The sequence below is a fragment of the Tiliqua scincoides genome, chromosome 1 (genome assembly GCF_035046505.1).
Source record: "Tiliqua scincoides isolate rTilSci1 chromosome 1, rTilSci1.hap2, whole genome shotgun sequence".
Lineage (NCBI taxonomy): Eukaryota > Metazoa > Chordata > Lepidosauria > Squamata > Scincidae > Tiliqua > Tiliqua scincoides.
Genome location: NC_089821.1, coordinates 239093136 through 239113823, shown reverse-complemented (window position 1 = coordinate 239113823; position 20688 = coordinate 239093136).

Below are 20688 nucleotides of genomic sequence, written 5' to 3'. Positions count from 1 at the left end.
CCTGGTGGCAGTGCGCCTTTAGGATTGGGCTTCCTAGGATTGGACTTCCTTTAGGAAAGTCCTTCCTAATAGAAGTAACTAGCTGACACCAGAAGCAGGGTCTTTTGTTCTGAATTTCATATTTATTCAAGTATCAAACTCTGTTATGTTGCACTAATTAATTCCATTCAAGTATTATGATTGCTCAAAAGCATTTTTGATCAAGAAGTGCACCATTCTTGAATGGAACACAGTGGACTCTAGGATTAAAAATACCAGTGAATCTAGATGTGGGGGCCATCTGTTCCAACAGGAAGCATATGCTTCTCTTTAGCATCCCATAATTCTGTAACTGCAGGAAGTCAAGACTGTGGCTGGTATGTTTGGTTTCTTTCTCTTATGTTCCTGTTGGCTTGGTTACTGCTGTGCCAATAGTATAGAAACAGTACATGGCGGGTTAATGTAAATGTTTCATGTGAATATCTCAAGAGTTAAGCGTGGTCTGTTTACTAAGGGAGGCTTTTCTGGTGGAACTCAATTCACAATGGATGGGATACTTTCTAAAAGGCAACTGACTCTGCAAAGGCAATGCCAGGCTATTTCTGTTCCTCATCTTTAATCTTTTATTTGGCTCACAGATATGGTTGTGTTGGGGATAATCTTGACTAAAAACGTCTTTGCTGTCATGACTGGAGTGGGCCCAGCATTAATGGATGCACTGGGTGAGACGCCATGAAGAGCCTGCTAGTTTTTCAAAACTGTGTAAATTAAAATTATGTTTACCATAAGAACATATGTAAATGGTACAGTTTAGGGGAAAAGTCACATAACACATTGATGACTGGTGACTTCTGCTTGCCCAAGGTGGTGTAGCGGGTGGTGAGGAGGGAGGCTACTGGGAGGGAAGAGGGAGATGACAGATTATGATGGCTGAGAAAGCAATGATGAGAGCAAAGATGCTGCGTAAGGAAAATGAGAAAGTGGTAAATGGCAGCTCTGTGAACGTCTTCACACACACGGCATGTAACTATACAGTGGGAGAGTCCAGGAAGGTTGATGGCGTTATTTCAAAAATTTGCTTGTGTACATTAAGTTCCAGTATTAATTGAGGAAGAGCATTATTTCAAAAACATATAAATCAAACCTGTGTAAAAGAATAGATTCTTGTACAGCCCATTCTTCATGGGTTCATATTGAAAAACAAAAAGATTGTTCTTTATGATCTTTAAGATCCTGTTAATGATTCAGACAGCAGCTAAGGGTCCTGTGAAGTGGGAAACTTGTGTCTGGATGACTCAATGTCATTTTAAAAGCAGAAGTGAGGGTGATTTGGGTCAGGCTTGCTGCACAAGCAGAGGGCAATTACAGTCGAATCCTGAGCTCCCATGACACACAGCTGTGGCGGCACAGAAAACAGCTACTGTCTCATCCTACGCGCCTGGGGCAGCTGCGGGCAGCACCTTAGGGGAAGGGGATCCCTTCCCCTGGATATTTTCCCTTCCCCTGGGTAAGGGAAGTAGCCCCAGAATGGTGAGGGAAGAGTGTTCATGTCGGGCGATGAGCCCCACATGAACGCTCAGGATCCAGTGGAGGTCCTGCCTCCCTCCCCGTCCCTCCCCCTTCCCTCCCCCGACACACCTCCCCTACCCTCTCCCCATCTCCCTCCTCCCCATCATGCCTTCTCCTCGCCCTCTCCCCACCCTCCACCTGCCTCCCCCCTCCCTGGAACGCTTCATTCCCAGCACCCACCACCCCTGCTTTCCTCTCCGCGGCTCGGCGGTCCATGCAACTGCCAAGCAGCAGAGGCCAGGCGCCTGCCCGGCACTAGTTCAGCGCCGGCCAGCACTGAGCTAGCATGGGCACTGGCCGGTGTTAGGCCTTGCAAATATGCCTTACAGCACATTTGCGACAGTGTGTGCCGGCAGTAAGCCAGTGCGGCAACCCAGGATTGGACTCTTAATCCCCCCCACCAATTTCTGATGCAAATCATTCTCTGGAGCTGCTGTTAGTCACAAGAGGGAGAAACAGAGGGGTGCTATTCTGCTTTGGGGCTAGTAGCAGCTCCAAGGGGTTAGGGAGGAGGATTCAGACTGGGAAATAGCATGGGGAAAAGGTTAACCCCTCCCCATAGCACTGTGGCCCTGATCTAAATTGCCTCTTTGTGGCTGCATTTATTTTAAAAAACTGCAAAAAATGCAGGCACAGTTCTCCCATTGTTACTTCCAGCTTGGCCCTTGACTGGTCCTAGAAACATCAGAGTGCTGAATCCAACTAGCTGTTTCCCTCAGTCGCTTTTAAAGCGTAAAGTGAAATGATGTGTAGTTTTTGTATACCACATGTTACAGAGAGCTGAGAGAAGCATCCAGAACAAGAAGCCACTTAAGGAATGTGCTATTTACACCCAACCATCCCAGAGCTTCAAAGCAATGCACTTGGAGAGTCAACTAGTCTAAGCCCTGCTATTAGTGTCCACAGTTTACTCCCTGGCACTGGACCACCAGTGTGGTTATGTGGACAGAAGGCTGAATTTGAATTTGGCATGAATAGGCCTGGATTCAAATTCATGCTCAGCCATGAAGCCCACTGGGTGGCCTTAAAACAAGTCACAACCTCACAGCGTCATTAGAATTAATTGGGATAACTCCACACACACCACCATGAGAATGCAAGTGTGGCATTTCAGTGTTTTCTTCTTACCCCTGTAAAACAAACAGTTCCATTGGTGACCTGCGTGGTCAGCCTAGGAAAACAGCATTTCAACTCAAAATACTGTCAAGCCATATTGAAGAAGCTGTGATGTGATTTAAGCAAACACAAAGTCCAACCACTCTCACACATCAGCTCACTTGGGTCCGCTTCCATTCAACTTTATGTTGGTTGCATTTAGTGGTTTGGCAGATCGTTGTATATTTTTGGAGCAAAAACTCAAACCAGTAAGGACAAAAGGCCCTGGAATGAAGCACAGGGAAGGTTCCGGCAAAGACGGCTATTTATTTATTGTTCTAAAAATAGCTCAGCCAATCTCTAATTGTATTGATTTTGGCAAATGAATATTATGATTTTCATTTTATTTTTGCAATGTTCCATTTTAAACAGTAGATAAAAATAGGAGACAAAAATGGTTTATATAGACATCAATGCATTTTTGTTTACCCCTTATTGCAGGAATGTAGGTGACAAATGTAGATCTTGAGAGCAGCCTGTGGTCTTCCTTCCAATGCTTTTGAATTTCTAAGCTTGTTCAATTCTAGCTCCCATTTTGTCTTTCCCTTTGTGCTGTCATCTGTCTTTCAATATCTTTCACAAGGTATTGTGAAATACCTTCTCTTCATTTACATTTCCCACATGACTATGCATCTCACCACAGTACAGGTGTGTGCCACTTAACGATGCCATTGTTATGCAATTAGGTCATTAAGTGAACATTCAGTTCAATCTAGTGCCTTTGTTGTGTAAACAGACACTCCCTGCCAGACACTAGCTGGCTGCACAGGCTACTGGAGATAGATTGCCTCTTCTTTGCATTAAGAGCCTCTCTGTTGTGTAAACAGAGACTCTGCTGCAGAGTGCCTCATTAAGAGCATCTTTATTGTGCTTTGACCATATATGCTGTCTGTTGTTAAGGCAATGATCTATCTATCTATCTATCTATCTATCTATCTATCTATCTATCTATCTATCTATCTACACTGCATAAATCATACAGGGAATGAAGACAAACTAAGGGTTAACGTTTTGTTTTCATACATATTTTAAACAAAACTTTAACCCTTAGTTTTCATTTCTATGTGATTAATGCAGTGTTTTCACAAGCACTTAATTAAGAGATTCACAGCGCAGTCCTAATGCCCCCCCCCAGGAGCCAGCACATTCACATAAAGCACATTCATGACAACTCGGGAATAGGATAGGCCAGTGCATGGATGTGCACTGGTCTCATGGAGTTGGTCCCACACCCAGAGAAGATACAAGCCAATAGGAGGTGGGAGAGGGTGGCGGGAGGAGGAACGGAGGCAGAGAGGGGACTTTTGGGGCAGGGGGGAGGGAGGTCCAGGGGGCAGATCAAGCCAGGGAGGGGAGTGGGGCCAGCTGTTGCCGCGCAGGTTGGATCCCAAACCCCATCCCAGGATGAGTGGCATTACTTGGGCTGCTTGGATCTTGTGGGTGCAGAAGCCCCATAGGGCTGTCTGGGGTGTTGCTCAGGGTAAGGGGAAGAAATTCCCTTACTCTGAGTTGCACCCAACCTGCACCAAATCCGTGCTGGATATAATGCAGGCCAGTTGGGCGCAGGTTAGGATTGTGCTCTCATACACATGCTGGTAAATATGAGCTTTCCAACCCTCTGCCAGCACTCATGTTGCACAGGGGCTGGGGATAAACTATATCCTAGTAATGCAGGGTAGCAGCCACATGGAACTAGTTCAGCACAGTGTAGCGCTAGCTTCATTGTTTCCATCTCTCTCCTTTGTGTGGCTACAAAAGAAGCATCCTCAAATGTGACAGAGATATCCTGGAACCCAAGTTCCCTCACATCTCCACCCCCCACCCCCCATCCCATCTGGACTTGCCAACTATCCAGGTTTGGTTTGGAATATTCAGGATCACCGGCCATTTCCAGGAGACTCCCAAAAGCAAACCTGGATATTTTCATAGGCTTCCTCCCAGTTAAATATTTAGCATCTTATTGACCACTTCATTGATCCAGTGCTGGTATTGCTGCTGGTGTAGGGGGCAGATCTATTCCATTTGCTTGGGTGCAGTCTATGATTCTCAGCAGAATTAAGAACTATGACCTCCCTGCTGGCCTTTCGACGAGGCCTCGGAAAGTTTCTTTTTTATCTTGCTTTTATGTTGAATCTTGAATACAGTATGTTGGTGTCTGGATTTCTTTTTTATCTCCACTATTTGTATTTTGATTATAGTTATATTTCTGTGCATACTTATTTTAGACAGGCTGTATGTTTTTAATTTTTGGCACTGATTTATTTTATTTTGTATAGATGTTTCATAGCTATTGTTAACTCCTCTTACTATAAGCTGCTCTGAGCACCCTATATTTTAGGGGGAATGGTTGATTATAAAACTTTTAATTAATTAAGGGCAAAATCCTAACCAGGACTACTCGGAAGCAAGTCCTATTTTGTTCAATGGGGTTTACTCTCAGGAAAGTGTGGTTAGGATTGCAGCCTAAGTAAGCAAATAAGTAAGGCTGCAATCCTAACTACACTTTCCTGAGAGTAAGCCCCATTGAACAAAATAAGACTTGTTTCTGAGTAGACCTGGTTAGGATTGTGCCCTAAGTTAAGACATTGTTCCGCTAGTGGCAACAGTTGCAAAAGCACAATGAAGATTACAGTGGGAAGGCTGGAGAATCATTGGCTGTCCTCATCCCACCAGAGTAGGTATGCCACTGGGAGAGGCCAGGGCAACTCAACCAGTATGGGATCCCCCTCTTATGGCTCTGTGTGTGTGTGTGTGTGTGTGTGTGTGTGTGTGTGTGTGTGTGTGTGTGTAAAAGAAAAGTCTGGGGGGGGGGGTCACACATAGAACCCACTGCTCTGTCACTGGAAGGTGCTGCTGGCTCTACTGTCCGGCTGCCCTCTTGTCTCCATCCTTTTGAGAGTGTGAGATGGATGGGGGGCTCCTTGGCGCTGAGTTCAGCTCGGCTGCCTTTCTGCTGAAGCTCCTGCTGCTAGTAGGAAGGAACAAGAAGGAACAAAATGAAAGTCTTTGGCTCATCCTCCAGCTGACAGGCAGAACAAGTCAGAGCTCTCCAAAAGCTCTTTAAGGGGGAAATTTAAAGGGGAAATGGCAACACAGGAAAAAAAGACACAGTTCTTGCAAAGGGCCCAGGGCAGCCACCCCTGTTGTCCTCTCCAAGGGACAGGGCTGCTTGAGCATTCCTAAGGGTCTCTGGTCTGCCAACTACTACATGTTTGTGTCACACTAGCAGAAAAGGCTAGCCTCTAGGCATGGGGAAGGTGTATGTGTGAGTGGCTAAGCGGGTGCCACTCCCATCATTGACTTACAAGTGTGGGGGGTTGTGGATGCTTGTGGCAACAGCCCAGCTGCACCAAGTGGCTTGTCACCATTTGCTACGTTAGTTCTGGCGGTTCAAGGACCCCATAGGTTGGTGGTTGGCAACCTTCAGTCTCAAAAGACTATGGTATAAGCCTACAGCACCCGGTATTCCCAAGCTGTCTCCCATCCAAGTACTAACCAGGCCTGACTCTGCTTAGCTTCCGAGATCAGACAAGATCGGGCATGTGCAGGTTAACAGTTGCTACCCCATAGGTTAAACCAGGGTTTTTCAGACTGCTAAACCAGAAGTGGAGTGTGATCACTCCACTTTTCACTTTTGAAGCATTGGGGAGCCCTGTGGACTCCCTGCACCTGCAGGGCTCCCCGCATCTGGTAAGTGTACCCAAGCCCCTACAGCCGCCTGAGCAGCGCACTCCAGGGAATCATGCCGCTGCCTTCCCCCTGCCCCCGCTGCCTCCCCCCGCCCCCGCAAGAACTTACTGTGGCTTATGCAGGGTAAAACCCTTACATCAGTGCTTCCCAAACTTTTTAGCATTGGGATCCACTTTTATAAATGACAAACAGTTTATTAATTAATAATAATTATTAATAAATTATTAATTAATTAATAATAAGGGTACTGTGCTCCTGAGGCTGCTAGAGACCTTGTATGTGTTACAGACATTTGCTAGTCTCTTCCTAGAAATGAAGTTCAAGGATTGTTCCCCCAAACCTTTACAGTCATTCCAGGGTACCCAGAAGGCTGAACAAAAACCAAGATGTGGAATTAGGCACTTCCAGGTCAGACAAAAGGCTGAAATCTATTCACACATGATCTATGGCACACCAATTACTAGAGAAAATTTGGAAATGTGACATTTTAATTTGGTATGAAGATTACCTATTTTCTTCTACAAACTGGACATGGGTGCTTGTGAGGCTTTTTTAAAAAAAATGTTTCAAAAACTTTCTGTGACCCGTCAAAAATTGGTTTGCAACCCACTGATGGGTCCCGAACCACATTTTGGGAAACTGTGTAAGACCCACAGTTTGCTTTACATGATAATGAATCCTTATAAATTGTTATATCTGACATCTGGTCTTCTTTGAGGTCAATGAACGGATCAGGTCTTAGTTGATAGAAATGATTACAGTCGCCTTGAAGAAGATAGTTGACATTTCAGCTGGCATAAATTCAAAGAATTTATTTGACTCTGGGAACTTATAAAATACATTCTGGTTAGGCATTGTTGTACATACTGTTATTTGCTCAGGCTGGTTAAACCTCCTTCCAGAGTCTTTTGAATTGTTAACGTCTTTGGAATTGACGGGTCTGGTAATAACTGAAACCACTGCAAAGAATGAACCATGGATGGGAACATTTGTAAGTATGTTGGCCTTGGTCTTGGAAATGGAGAGTTAATGCCTCTATTCAACAATGGATTCGCTTTTACCTCAAGCTACTCATTCTAACTTAGCCTTTCCTCCTCATTGTAAGATGTGAATACAATTGACTCAACCAAATGGTGGGCTGAGCAAAGGATGCAAGGCGACCAAATTTAACCCCCACCCACTATGAACAGCTGTTCAGAACATTTTCAGCTTTTTTCACCAGGCTATGTGTGCACAGCTGTCCCAGCTGTGGGTTCGGCAATGACATTGTACATGGAATTTTTCATCCATCCAAGATATTGTGCAAAGAAATATGCTTCCAGGTGTGTATAGTCACTGGATCGACTCAAATGTGTGTTGAGGATTTTTAAAGGGGATTTGAGAACTACTTAACAGCTGCTGCTAATGTTCACCCCCCCAAAAAAATAAATTTGGCTCAGAGATCCAAACCCTGCTCTGAAAATCCTAGAAATTACAACAGACATTCTAATAGTTACACCTGCCCAGCTTTTGGCAACTCTGCTGCACATTCACACTGCATCAGAGAGTTTTCCACTTTCACCTGCATAGATGCATGGGTGGCACTCCACTTGAAGGAAAAGATACGCAGCTCCTGGATCCAGCTTTGACCCTGGATAACTTGGTGGTGCCAGTGCCCAGCTGTGGTTGTATGTGAGCTGTACTCTTTTCTGAAAAGGGAAGTTATGGTCACATTAATCCATTCCTACTCATACCACATTTAATTTTTTGACTACTGTACTAGAATGCAGTCTAATTGGGGCTGCCCTTGAAAACAGTCACTAGAACCTTTCAGGAACTTCAACTGGTGTAAAATACAGTGGCATGGGACCTTGTCAGAGACTCATTACTCTGGCTCTTTTTCACCATTATTGGTTACCACGAAAGTTTCTGACAGGCTCTAAAATGAGCTGTAGCCCATGTCATCACAAGATTTCCTCTATCATTGCTCAAGCTGTTGTCCCTCCAGTCTCATTGTCCATAGCTCTGTGAAATCCAAGGTGGATCTTGGTGGCACCAGAATGTGCTAGATCTTATCACCTCTTTCTCAGGCCAACCACAGTGATTGTGAGGAGCTCCAGAAGGATCTCTTCAAACTGGCAGAATGGGCAGCAAAATGGCAGGTGCGTTTCAATGTAAGTAAGTGTAAAGTCATGCACGTTGGGGCAAAAAATCAAAACTTCACATATAGGCTGGTGCATTCTGAACTGTCTGTGACAGATCAGGAGAGAGATCTTGGGGTGGTCGTGGACAGGTCGATGAAAGTGTCGACCCAATGTGCGGCGGCAGTGAAGAAGGCCAATTCTATGCTTGGGATCATTAGGAAGGGTATTGAGAACAAAACGGCTAGTATTATAATGCCGTTGTACAAATCAATGGTAAGGCCACACCTGGAGTAGTGTGTCCAGTTCTGGTCCCCGCATCTCAAAAAAGACATAGTGGAAATGGAAAAGGTGCAAAAGAGAGCGACTAAGATGATTACTGGGCTGGGGCACCTTCCTTATGAGGAAAGGCTATGGCGTTTGGGTCTCTTCAGCCTAGAAAAAAGGCGCCTGAGGGAGGACATGATTGAGACATTCAAAATTATGCATGGAAAGGATAAAGTGGATAGAGAGACGCTCTTTACACTCTCACATAACACCAGAACCAGGGGACATCCACTCAAATTGAGTGTTGGGAGAGTTAGAACAGACAAAAGAAAATATTTCTTTACTCAGCGTGTGATTGGTCTTTGGAACTCCTTGCCACAGGATGTGGTGATGGCATCTGGCCTGGACACCTTTAAAAGGGGATTGGACAAGTTTCTGGAGGAAAAATCCATTACGGGTTATAAGCCATGATGTGTATGAGAAACCTTCTGATATTAGAAATGGACTATGTCAGAATGCCAGGTGCAAGGGAGAGCATCAAGATGCAGGTCTCTTGTTGTCTGGTGTGCTCCTTGGGGCATTTGGTGGGCCGCTGTGAGATACAAGAAGCTGGATTAGATGGGCCTATGGTCTGATCCAGTGGGGCTGTTCTTATGTTCTTATGTTAACCAGACTCTTTTATGGAACGCACAGCAGCAAAATGGCTGGCAAAGGTCCATATATATATAAACTCCTGCAGGCTGTCTGATCACCCTCTCCCCCAACACAAAATGCAGTGCAGCCTGATTGGGCAGTGAGAAACCTGATAGACATAACTGCAACAAATTTTTTAAAAATTCTTCCACCCCAATCTCTGTGATGCAGCAGCCAGGAACACATGACAGCAGCATGTGACTATGGACCTGAAGGCTGACTCTTAATTGTCATTAACAAAAGTGCTTTCCTGAACCAGGCTGTTCATAGATCTCATAGAATGGCCAAAGAAAATGGCAAAGTCAGGCACACCTTTGTTCTCTTTCCCTTAAATGGTTATATGTTCGGTATGCGTATTCAAGAAGAGTGTTTGCAAACCACACTACAGGAAGATCACATTTCCTCCACCCTCCAGGTTGCTTTTGTTAATAATCATGAAGAGCCAGCACTCAGCTCCCCAGTCACATGCCTCTTGGTGAGAGACAAGCTCTGCCACTAATCCTGGTCCTCCTCTCTCATTATTGTTCCAGCGACTACTGTTGACTTTCTTGAGAGGCTGGAAACCAAGGATAAATGAGACACTGGAATCACAACACTGGTGGGGCAGGTTTCCCTGGCCAATATTGCAACAGGCAGGAAAAACAAATAAACAGAAAATCATCATTTATCAACAGCTGGGAGCTGGGTCTATTCAGGGTCACTGTGCACATATGTCTCAGATGAGGATGGGGTCCTAAACCCCCCAGTGTTGGGTTTCATTTACCTCCTTGGAGTTATTCCATTTGTCCTGGTGCATTCTGGTTCGGAGCCACCATTTTAATGGCGCCAGCCCTTGACAGCAGCGGCTTAATATCCTCCTATCCAAAAGTACCCATTAATTATCTGAAAGTATTTCCTTTCCCTCATAGACAAAGCTATTCAGAAGATTCAGGAAGGGAGGCAAACCACTCTTTAACAAAGCTGTGTGATACTTGTTTATGAGAAGGGGCTCCAGTTCTGAATCTTGTTGCATTTGTAATCAGATTTTTTTTTATATAAAGAGGAACTGTAAATGGCTCTAGCACCATTAAGCAAATATTCAGTTGTTTCACTCATTGGCAGCCCAGGTCGGAGACAAAGAATTATGTATGTAGTAGGTATATGTTGAATAAATATGTAAAAGGCATATCAAGACGATTAAAAATCAGTCCATCTTCTCAGGACACCCAAGTGCTGATGTTTTGGAGGGTCAACTCAGGAACTCCAGTAAGAAATGATCAGCACCCCAATCAAACTACAATCCCAAACACCTTTGGATGGAATACAAAGAGTAACTGTAGCATGAGAGTGGGAGTAACATTGAATGAACAGTTACGTTAATGACAGTATTGTATTAACTGTGCAGTGTCCCCATCCCAGCCTCAGGATTCCCTCCTTTCTCTTGATGCAGGCTTGGTTTAAGAGGTTTGCAAGGGAGGTGTGTCTAACCCAGCCATTTTCAACCTTTTTCAGCTCACAGCACACTGTCAAGGCACTAAAATTGTCAAAGCACACTCCCAGTTTTTTAACTTACATTGAATTACTACATTAAAATTAATTTTTAATTAATATAATTAATACAATTAAATCATTACATGAAAAAGGGCACAATGCTAACCAGGTCTACGCAGCAGTAAGTCCTATTTTGTTCAATGGGGCTTACTCTCAGGAAAGTGTGGTTAGGATTGCAGCCAAAGACTGGGGGGGGGGACATTGGGGGGAATGTGCCTGTGGGACTTACTTCTGAGTAGTCATGCCTAGGATTGGGCTTTTGGTTGCACTCTTTTTTCTCAAATACAGGAGCAGGCAATTGACAGTTCTCTCTCCTTCTCTCCCTCACCCCACCCCCTCCCACAGGTACATTCCCCCATCTCAAAATTGCAGTTAGCACCTCTCCTACTGTCTGTCCCCCTGTCTGTCCTACTGTCTGCCCCCTACTGTCCTTCTCTGAAACTCCAAAGGTCCAGAATCACTTGCCTCACATTCTCTCCCCCCCCCCCCCCCGGGCCAATTGCCTGCTCCTGTATTTCAGAAAAAGTGTGACTAAAAGCCCAATCCTAGGCATGTCTACTCAGAAGTAAGCCCCATAAAAGTCAATGGAGCTTACTTCCAGGTAAATGAGGATTGGATTGCAGCCTTCCTTTTGCTCAGCAGCAGGAGATGCAAAGCAGCCACAGTTGCTCCTTTTTTGCCTCTGCTGCGGGAGAGTCACTTCTCCCGCCCGCGGCTGCTGTCTGCCTCCTCTGGCCCCATGGCACACTTGAGGCTGCCTTGTGGCACACTAGTGTACTGCGGCACAGTGGTTGAAAACCACTGGTCCAACCTTACCAATAACAGCTAATTTATCAACAGCTGTGTGGAATCACAGTCAAAATTTCAACACTCTCAGGTTAACATCTGGGCTGACCCAAGACCTCCTGTTGTGTGAAATCAAACACTGCCCCCCTTACCCGCCTGACATACCAGCAACTGCTCCATCAATGCGCCAGTATTCTAGTTTTGCACTCCCCCCACCACCATATTTCCTTTTCCTCTCTGCCCCACTTCCTTTTCCAATCCAGGAAGGAGAAGGAGCAGCAGTCAAGGCTAGTAAGCAGACAGAGATGGGCACTCCCAACTAACTGCTGCCTGAGGCAGCTGATTTAGTTGGCCTCATGGATGGGCTGGCCTTGGTTAGCAGATAGCACAATAAGAATCCAGGGTCACAGACTGATGCACTACGAGTTGCTCTCTCTGGAGTCCCATGACAAGTGCAAAGGGTTTGGGACAGAGGTAGACGTTTTCTTGCCTGAGCTGCCATTTTCATAAGAAGAGAAGCAGAGAAAGTGTTTCTTATCCAAAGCTTGGTGCATATGAGGCGAGATTCCATGGCTCTTCTGAATCCCCAGCAGCTGACATTTTATAGTACCTGCCAGCTGGCAGGCAGCAGCAGTCAACACCAGCCAGGTCTTGTGTGTAGCAGACAACATTTGACAGAAAAGCATGGGGAGCAGGAAATGCTCGGCACCACTTGGGTGCGCATGCCTTTGACTCAGTAACAGCAGAGAGCCCAGGGAGAGCCAGGTGACTATGGGAGGGCAAAGAAGCTGAAAACAGAAGATGTGAGTGACAGGTCGGACATGAGGCCAGGTCGGGTCGGACAGGTCGGACATGAGGCCTAGATGGTGAAAAGTGGATGGCTGCCAAGGAACGGAGAAGACATAATCAGAGATATCAGCACCATAAAGTATTATTTCTAAATGCAAGCATGCCCTAGCCAGCCTTGGTCATATTTGTTTATTGTGTTCTTTAGAAAGGGGTGCTAGCATAAGCTATGGTTGAAAGCAGGCCTCTCACCTGCTGGGATCAACATGGCTATGACTAGATTAAAATAAAATTGCAGGTTAAGCACTTTAAGAGAGGGTTGGGGAGCAGTTTCTTAGGTGCACAAAATGTTTGTAATTATACTCCAAAAAGTACATATCAAAGTCACTGTACAGAATTTATTTTCAGAAACGATTATAACAGGCTCGGCTAAGATCGAGCAATATCCATTTAAAGAGAATACTTTCAAAGAATAGAACTGGTCACCCTGCATTGCAGTGCAAAGCCACTTTCACCTGAAAAATTCACATTTCACTTATGAAATGAGGAACCATTACAATTAAAGCAAAGAGCTCCTTCTTTCTGCAGCTGGGAACTTTGTAGAGTAGTGGGTTATTCTAGTGAATCACCACTGGGGGTCTATAGGGGGCCAAAGAGTGCGACAAAATATAGTGTATAATAGGGGCCTGCAAGCCTGTATTTTTAAAGGTACATTGCTGAACAGCCGGGCAAGGCCCCAAATTGGGTCAGTGCCACCACATGGTTTAGGGGGGCTTTCAGTCTCACCCCCCTACCCCTGTCTTGATCCAGATCACACCAAAGGTGCTACTTTGCATGGGGGAAAAACTTCAAGAGGCATCATGCTGAGAACTGGAAGGAAAATTATTTTACTTGAAAAAAAACACACATATACATTAACCTGCTAATTTTTTAATAGGCCTGTTCCCTTGTTTAAAAAAAAAGAAAAAAAAGTAGACACTCTTACCTGTGCACAAAGGCCTTGACATAAACAAAGAGCAAAATTAAAATCAAGTATATAAAAAGTATGCATAGAATGTTCAAGCAGCCCGATCCAATGTAAAGCCGCACGCAGCGATGCAGCAGATCTACCCACAGGCTCCACTGCATCCCATGGAGAATTTTGGCTGCTGGAGATCTCAGGGTAAAGGGAAATTTTTCACCATGACCTGGGGTAAGCCCCAGCAGCCATAATGTGTCAACTTGGCCCTGCACTAGCAGTTTCTCTGGCACAAGTCCACATTGATCCATGCAGGCAGATCAGGCCTGGGAAGGGGGTTTGGATATGGCACATGCTGCAACCCTAATCCCAACCCCCTCAGAACCTGATCTGCCCACCCTACCCTGCGCTGCCCCTGTTCCACCCTCCTGCAGCCCCTCAATTGCCAACTAGTTTTCTTACTAGCCTTTCTCCTTTGCCTTTAACTAAAATGAATGAAAAAGGGAAGATTTTTCATCCATTTATATCTATGCTGGGAACTAACTTCACACAAATTCTTAACCCCTTTGGAGCACAGAGGATTGCATGAAAGCACAGTGAAGACAGAATAAGTTTTTTTTTACAATTGCTTCTTATGAAAAGGATGATGAGTATTGGTATAATTGTGAGAGCTTCTAATATTTTTTTAAATTCATGTTGAATGTTAACTGTTATTTTCTAGTTTGGTTTTACTACTGACCTATTGACTGATCGGTCCAATTTATGCACATGGGAATTTATGCACATCTTCTTGAGCAATATGAAAGAACAGAATATAAACAGAAAAGTGTGTGGTCAGATATGAAATCTCATCCCTTGTGGTGGTCATCAGTTGAACTTCTGACTCTGGAGCAAGCTTCAATGCATAAATCACCATATCATGATGTACTAGCTTGAAACCACCAGTGTTGTTTCGCCATTCCATTTGTTCATATTTCATCTACTTGCACTTTGGGGAGAGGAAACATAGGCTCACCCTTTGCCCTTCCCTGCATAAATGTGTCATGTTACTATGGATACCCCTCACTGGGGACATGTTCTTTAGAGTTCTGTTAATGTCTGTATTGATTGACAAGATGTCCCAAACGATATCTTGATAACACTCCAATGGCATGGTGATTGGATCTTGAAAAGTGAAAAGCCTGTCAATAGGCAGCACTTAATGGACATTGTGGATATTGATCCAGTCTCCCATACTTTGTGGTCTATCCATTTGGGGAGAATCAGTTCCAGCATCCCAACTGTTTGCCTGACTGGCTTTAAACAATACCTAGGGGTGAATCACATTGCTGAATTTCTCCATGCAATTTGTCCATGATACACTTGGCCACACACAGTTGTGGACATAGTGTTGACTGTCCAGGTTCACCCAGCATATGGGTGGGACAGCTTTATAACATGCAGAATAAACAAGACAATAAATGTATTCAACCGATAAGTGGCACATTGTGAATGAAGGATAAGAGTAAACAAGAAATGAGGGGATCAAAGAGGGTATATAACATATAGAAATGACAAAAGGTAGCCACCCTTCCCCAGGATCCTGCTCCTGAATCTTCAACACCTAATTGGTTTGTCTGCTTAATTTCTGCATGTCAGCTTACTGTTAAAGATGGAGCAACAGGATAGATTTAAAAGAATCTGGCAACTCCAAAGCTTAGAAAACATTTTTCAGTCTCTCAACAAATTGGAACTTGGCTTGATAATTTCTCTATTAATGTGCATTTATTTCTTATGTGTCTTATTTTTTGCTTGCAGGAGCATAACACTGAGCACGTATGATGAAAGGTGCAACATTTCACCTTTTTGGATATTTGTCTGGTCCACATGGATGATATGGAGCTGTTGATGCAGGTTTTTTGACTTTCAGCTTTTGAAAAAAATATGTCAGAGCCAACTCCAGGTTTTTGAGCCAACTGAAGAGACTCGCCCTATTTTGCCCATAGACATGAAAAATAAAAAAGTCCATGCCCTAGGGAATGTTCTACAAAATGCTTTCCCTTACCACTGCATAACTACAGCCAGCTTCAAAACATCTGAGATTAGGGGAAGGAAGTTCTGGTGAAAGGGTGTTATTTTCAGGAAGAACTTGTTATTTATGAAATCTATGCCTATGAATCTCACCAAAGATTCCTGCTAATAGAGTGGAGTGATCCACTAGCAGAGGCGATAGCAGTGAGATTGAGCGATGTCCTTTCATATGTCTTTGAGCCCTGGCAAATGTCTCACTCTGACCAATGTTACCTAGCAATCATGAGGTCTGTATTTGCAGAATTCATAGAGGTGTTTAGGTTCTGAAACCACTTCACCCATAAAAATAACTGGACCAAATTTAGCCACCTAAGAATCTAGTGCAGTTACTTCCATGGGTCTACACCTGTATTATATCTGTAGGGATACCTGGATTGTATTTTTGGGAGACAGCTGTTTTAAAAACTTCTTTGATTTAAGCCAAGACTTCCATCTTCCTGCAACCTTTTGCATAACTGGTTTTTCCAAAGTTTACTTAGACTGTGGTTTTCCTGCTTTTGAGGGCTTGCATGAACTTTTCCCCAGCCTCTGCTCCACTGGCTTTGAGAAAGAATTTTTCTCTCCAGTGACTGAATCTGTTGATTCTTTATTAAACCTGTTGGACCTGAGGTGCTTGCTGCTTTTCTAGAACAAATTATTATTATCTGTCAAAGTCGTTTTCTTTTGTTGCATTTAGAATTGCTTAACTTGTACCTGGATCTTTGCTTTTTGGAGAGTTTTGTCCCAACAGGGTAGCCACAGTCTGACATGCAGGGCTATGGTGCATTACTTGCTCTTTCTTTGGCATTTCCCAATGTACCAATCCCAACAGAGTGAGAGAATAGCTCGCTTAGCTCACTTAGCATAACCTGTGCGTTGGGATTTCATTCTGATTCCTCTTGGTGAATGCCATTAATGTCAGAATGCTCACTTGAGCTCACCTGTTCCTATTTTGAAATGATACACCTTGTCAACCTCTGTGATTCTTAATTTTGCATATAAATATTTTCTCCTGGTCTTTCTATGATTGGTGACCCAGTACTGTTCATGACATTTCTCTTCAGCTGTTCTCTACCTACTATTGCAGCAGCAGACCTGCTTCTGGGAAAACGGGGCAAATGCCCCAGGTGCTGCACTTGCACGACTCTGGGACTGCTTGGGAAGCCCACTGAGGCTCTCGACGTGGTTGGAAACTGTACTTCTACTTTTCCGGAAGTTCAGTTTAAGACTGCGGGGAAGCCTTAGAAGGCTTCCCCAGTTGCTCCTAACATCGGGTGAGGCTCCATCATGCTCGAAAGGTAAGGGGAGGCTTTGCACCGGGGGATGACATCTCACAGGGTTGATATCATGGACCTATGTCCCAAAAGTGGAGCGGGTGAGTCTGCCGCTGTTCTATTGTAAAACATGGGGGCCCTTTCCAAATCCTCAGGCTTTTGCTCAGGAATCATTGCTAAGGCTGCAGTGTTGAGCCAATTAATTGGGCAGGGTGATCAGTCTAAAAAGTCTTTTAATTGACCAAAGTATGTCCTGCCTAATGAGACCACAGATCTTTTTCTACAGTTGCAAATTGTCTTTCATACAAGAACTGCAGACGTCAGGCATTGTTTAGAAGAGGTATCCCCCCTGCTGGAAAGAAGGGGACACCTTGGTGCCGATCCTAAAGTGAGCCCCTGAGATTCTGATATGAAATACGACTTTTGCCAACATCTTGACACATAATTCTGATAGGTAATGCACAAAACCGTGACTTATGTTCATGGCAAATTATCAAGATGACCCATTTCCCACAAGCACTGCGGCCACCCAAGCAGAAACTGAAAATACTCCGCCACATGCCAAGTGCATTCATAACACATGAAACAAGATGATGCCAATGAAGTATCTCCAAAAGGGAATGTTCATGTTGTTTTTCTCAGGGTTATTTGGTTCACAATAAAACTTTCCAGAAACAAACATCAGGAGCAGCTCGGCTGCACACAGCCTTGAATCATTCTCTCTGAAACCCAAGAAGCATTGATCGTTCCATCAACGAAACTTTTGCAGAAACAAAACCCTTGCTGGAATTTAGAACATCTATGTAAATATTTGGAAATGCCTAGTGGCAAAGCTGTTGCAGCAGACACCAACTGAGCCATAGACTGTGATGGAACTGCTCTGGCTGGTATAGCATGTATACTGGCACCAAACAACAGTACACTTGGTAAAAAAGTTTCATGCAGTGGCTTTTCCTAAAAGACTTGTCTTCAGTTGCTTAACTCCTTACCTGTTTTTAACCCTCTCAACTTCTCATTCTCATTTGCATTTAATGGAAAGCAGTGGTTATCACAGATTTAGCCCCGGGACCCACTTTTTAGAATGAGAATCTGTCAGGACCCGTCGGAAGTGATGTCATGACTGGACGTGACATCACCAAGCAGGAACATTTTTAACAATCCTAGGCTGCTATCCTATCCACATTTACTCAGGAGTAAGTCCCGCTGACTATCATTGTCAAAAGAATATACACAGTAGCTTGTTAAAAGTACAGTCTTGTAACATTTCCCCAAATGCAGTCACCTACCATGGTAGCATCAAGTCTAATATATTAAAAATAAAATATTGAAATGAATGGGGACCCACCTGAAGTTGGTTCACGATCCACCTAGTGGGTTCCAATTCATAGTATGAGAAACACTGATGTAAAGGATATTGGGGCCTGTGGGTGGAAGTAAGATGGTGTAAACAGGGTTCAACTTGACAAAAAGAAAATATTTACATTCCAATTATCTTTTACCATGCAAATCAGCTGCAACTGGTCCTTTCCTTTGCTAAGGTATATGATAATTTGGCCCAGAAGGCCATTTTTGAGAAAGCAGCTCACAGCTAGCTTCTGATTTTCTTCTCACAAGAACAGAAGATCATGCAATTTGTTCATTTCTTCCCACACACACAAATGCAAACTGAGTTGCGACAAAATGAGCAAATCATACTCAGAGCAACCTCCAGCAGAACTTGCAATGAACATAGTTAAAACGCTCTCGCTGTGCCAAGCAACAAGTGCTTCAAGCAATATTAAGAGCGAAGCCCATGTAATGCCTCTCAAAACACCTCTGGCTTTTGGGGTTGGATTCTTTCCTAATTCAAATGTTAAACCCATTGATGAAGGGCTAGCCTGGCAACTGATGCCTGGAGGAAGCACACAGTATATTATAAGTATCATGTAGGCATGTCATCCCCAAGTCCCTGGCAGTGCCTCAGCAAAATCATATTCCCATTGCATTCCTTGGATATCTCCCAGCCACTGGTCTGAGAAAGTTTCTCGCCTTGACACACTTCATTGTTCTAGCTTGGGTGTCGTCCCATGGTCTGAGTGACCACTGCATGTGCTTTTTGTATGTATCTTCCCCAGAAGGCGGCTGGAGCGACTGTGGCAAACTCCATGGAAAGTGCTTGTCCTCAGTGAACTACCACAGGAGCTGGCTAGCAAGAGTATGGTGGGGCGGGGGATGTTGGGACTCTTGAGGTGCGGAGTATATTTACTGCCGAGTCCTCCAGCCAACATGCTTCATAGTGAAAAGGTAACTGGGCTGTTGCACCTCAGAACTAGAGAAGACAATCATGCTATCTCCAGTAAACTGGACTGGGAGATTCCCAAAGGCCCCCTGAAGAAGGCTTAGAAGCAAGCAGCACCCCCTAGAGGCCCACATGATTACCGGCATTTTATGTGTGCATTTCAATGCAGATACATTTTCAATTCAATGCAGATAGATTTATTGTCTTTGCTTTTGTAAAGTTGCTGTGAATTTCATCCTAACACTGATGGGAAAACTCTCAGAGCGGGCATATGTTTTGAATCAAACTACAAAGGGAGTGAAGGAACTTTACATACTATAAATATGGCCTATTCTCAAACTCCTTCTCAAGAACTTGAATATAGTTAATTTTACCACTGGCAGGGAGACTTTAATTACTTCTCTCATTTTTCCTGACTTTTGTGGTAGAACAATTCTGCAATTAATTCCTGGAGAGGAGTCAAAGTCTCTTCCACCCCACCCTGTAGAGAAGAAGTGGGCATTAGGGCAACTAGGATGGGGCCCTTACTCAGGGTAGAGCATCTGCTTTGTAGACAAACATTCCAGAATCAATCCCTGGCACCTCCAGATAGGGCAGAGAAAAATTCCTGTCTGAAACCTTGAAGAGCTGCTGCCTTTCTGCAGTGCCAATACTGAGCTTGACTGGCCAATGGATTGATTCATTATAAGGCTACTTCCTGTGATCCTGTGAATTCAACGGGGCTATCCCAAGGGACAAAGCAGAGAGTATTTAGTACAAACCCCTTGCAGTGCCAAACAGGAAGCAGCAGAACCTGCAAAGAGGAAGTGTTCAATGTTAAAGACGCAGACACCCTGACAAGCCTTAATAGTGTTTTGCTGTCCACACTGGACAACCTGGTGCTGCTGTTCCATTTTCTTTAAAAAAAAAAAAAATGAGTTTGAGCTCATGAAAGAAAGTTAAGCTGCCCAGAGAAATCACAAAAGAACAGCAGTTGGCTGACAACATCATGCAGATGATCCACCAAAAAAAAAAAAAAAAAAGTGAACAAAGGGTGGCAATTCCTGAGTAAACACCTAGCCTGGAAGCCCCCACTGTACTAACAGCAGAACTTTTCTTGTTTACCCTTTTCCACTCCTCACCCTGGAGATTGTTTTACTCCCCCATGACTTGCAATGTTGTTCAGTTTTGTTTCAATGTAATAGTTTCTCATTGCCAAAGATTTTGTGCTGGTGCTTGGCATGTGCTTTGCCTAAGAAATTCTTTGTACAAATTCTAGATGCAGTAAAAGTTGGAATATTCTGCATCTCTGGGACCAAAAGTTGCCCGATACCATAACTTTCCAGCTATTAGAATTTCTCCGTTGCTGTAGCCGTCCATTTCATTACTACAAGTGGCGCTGTCAATGCTGAAAGTTTCACTTGGTTCGCTGTGTATGCTCCTGAGTGGCCTCCATAGTTGTCACTGGGCTGCAAACTGGAAGTCAAGACAGGTAATCTTGCTGAGCCAGTTAATAGAGCTTTCTGGATCGTCAACAGCCCAATCCCACCAATGCCTTATGCTGTCAGAAGTAAC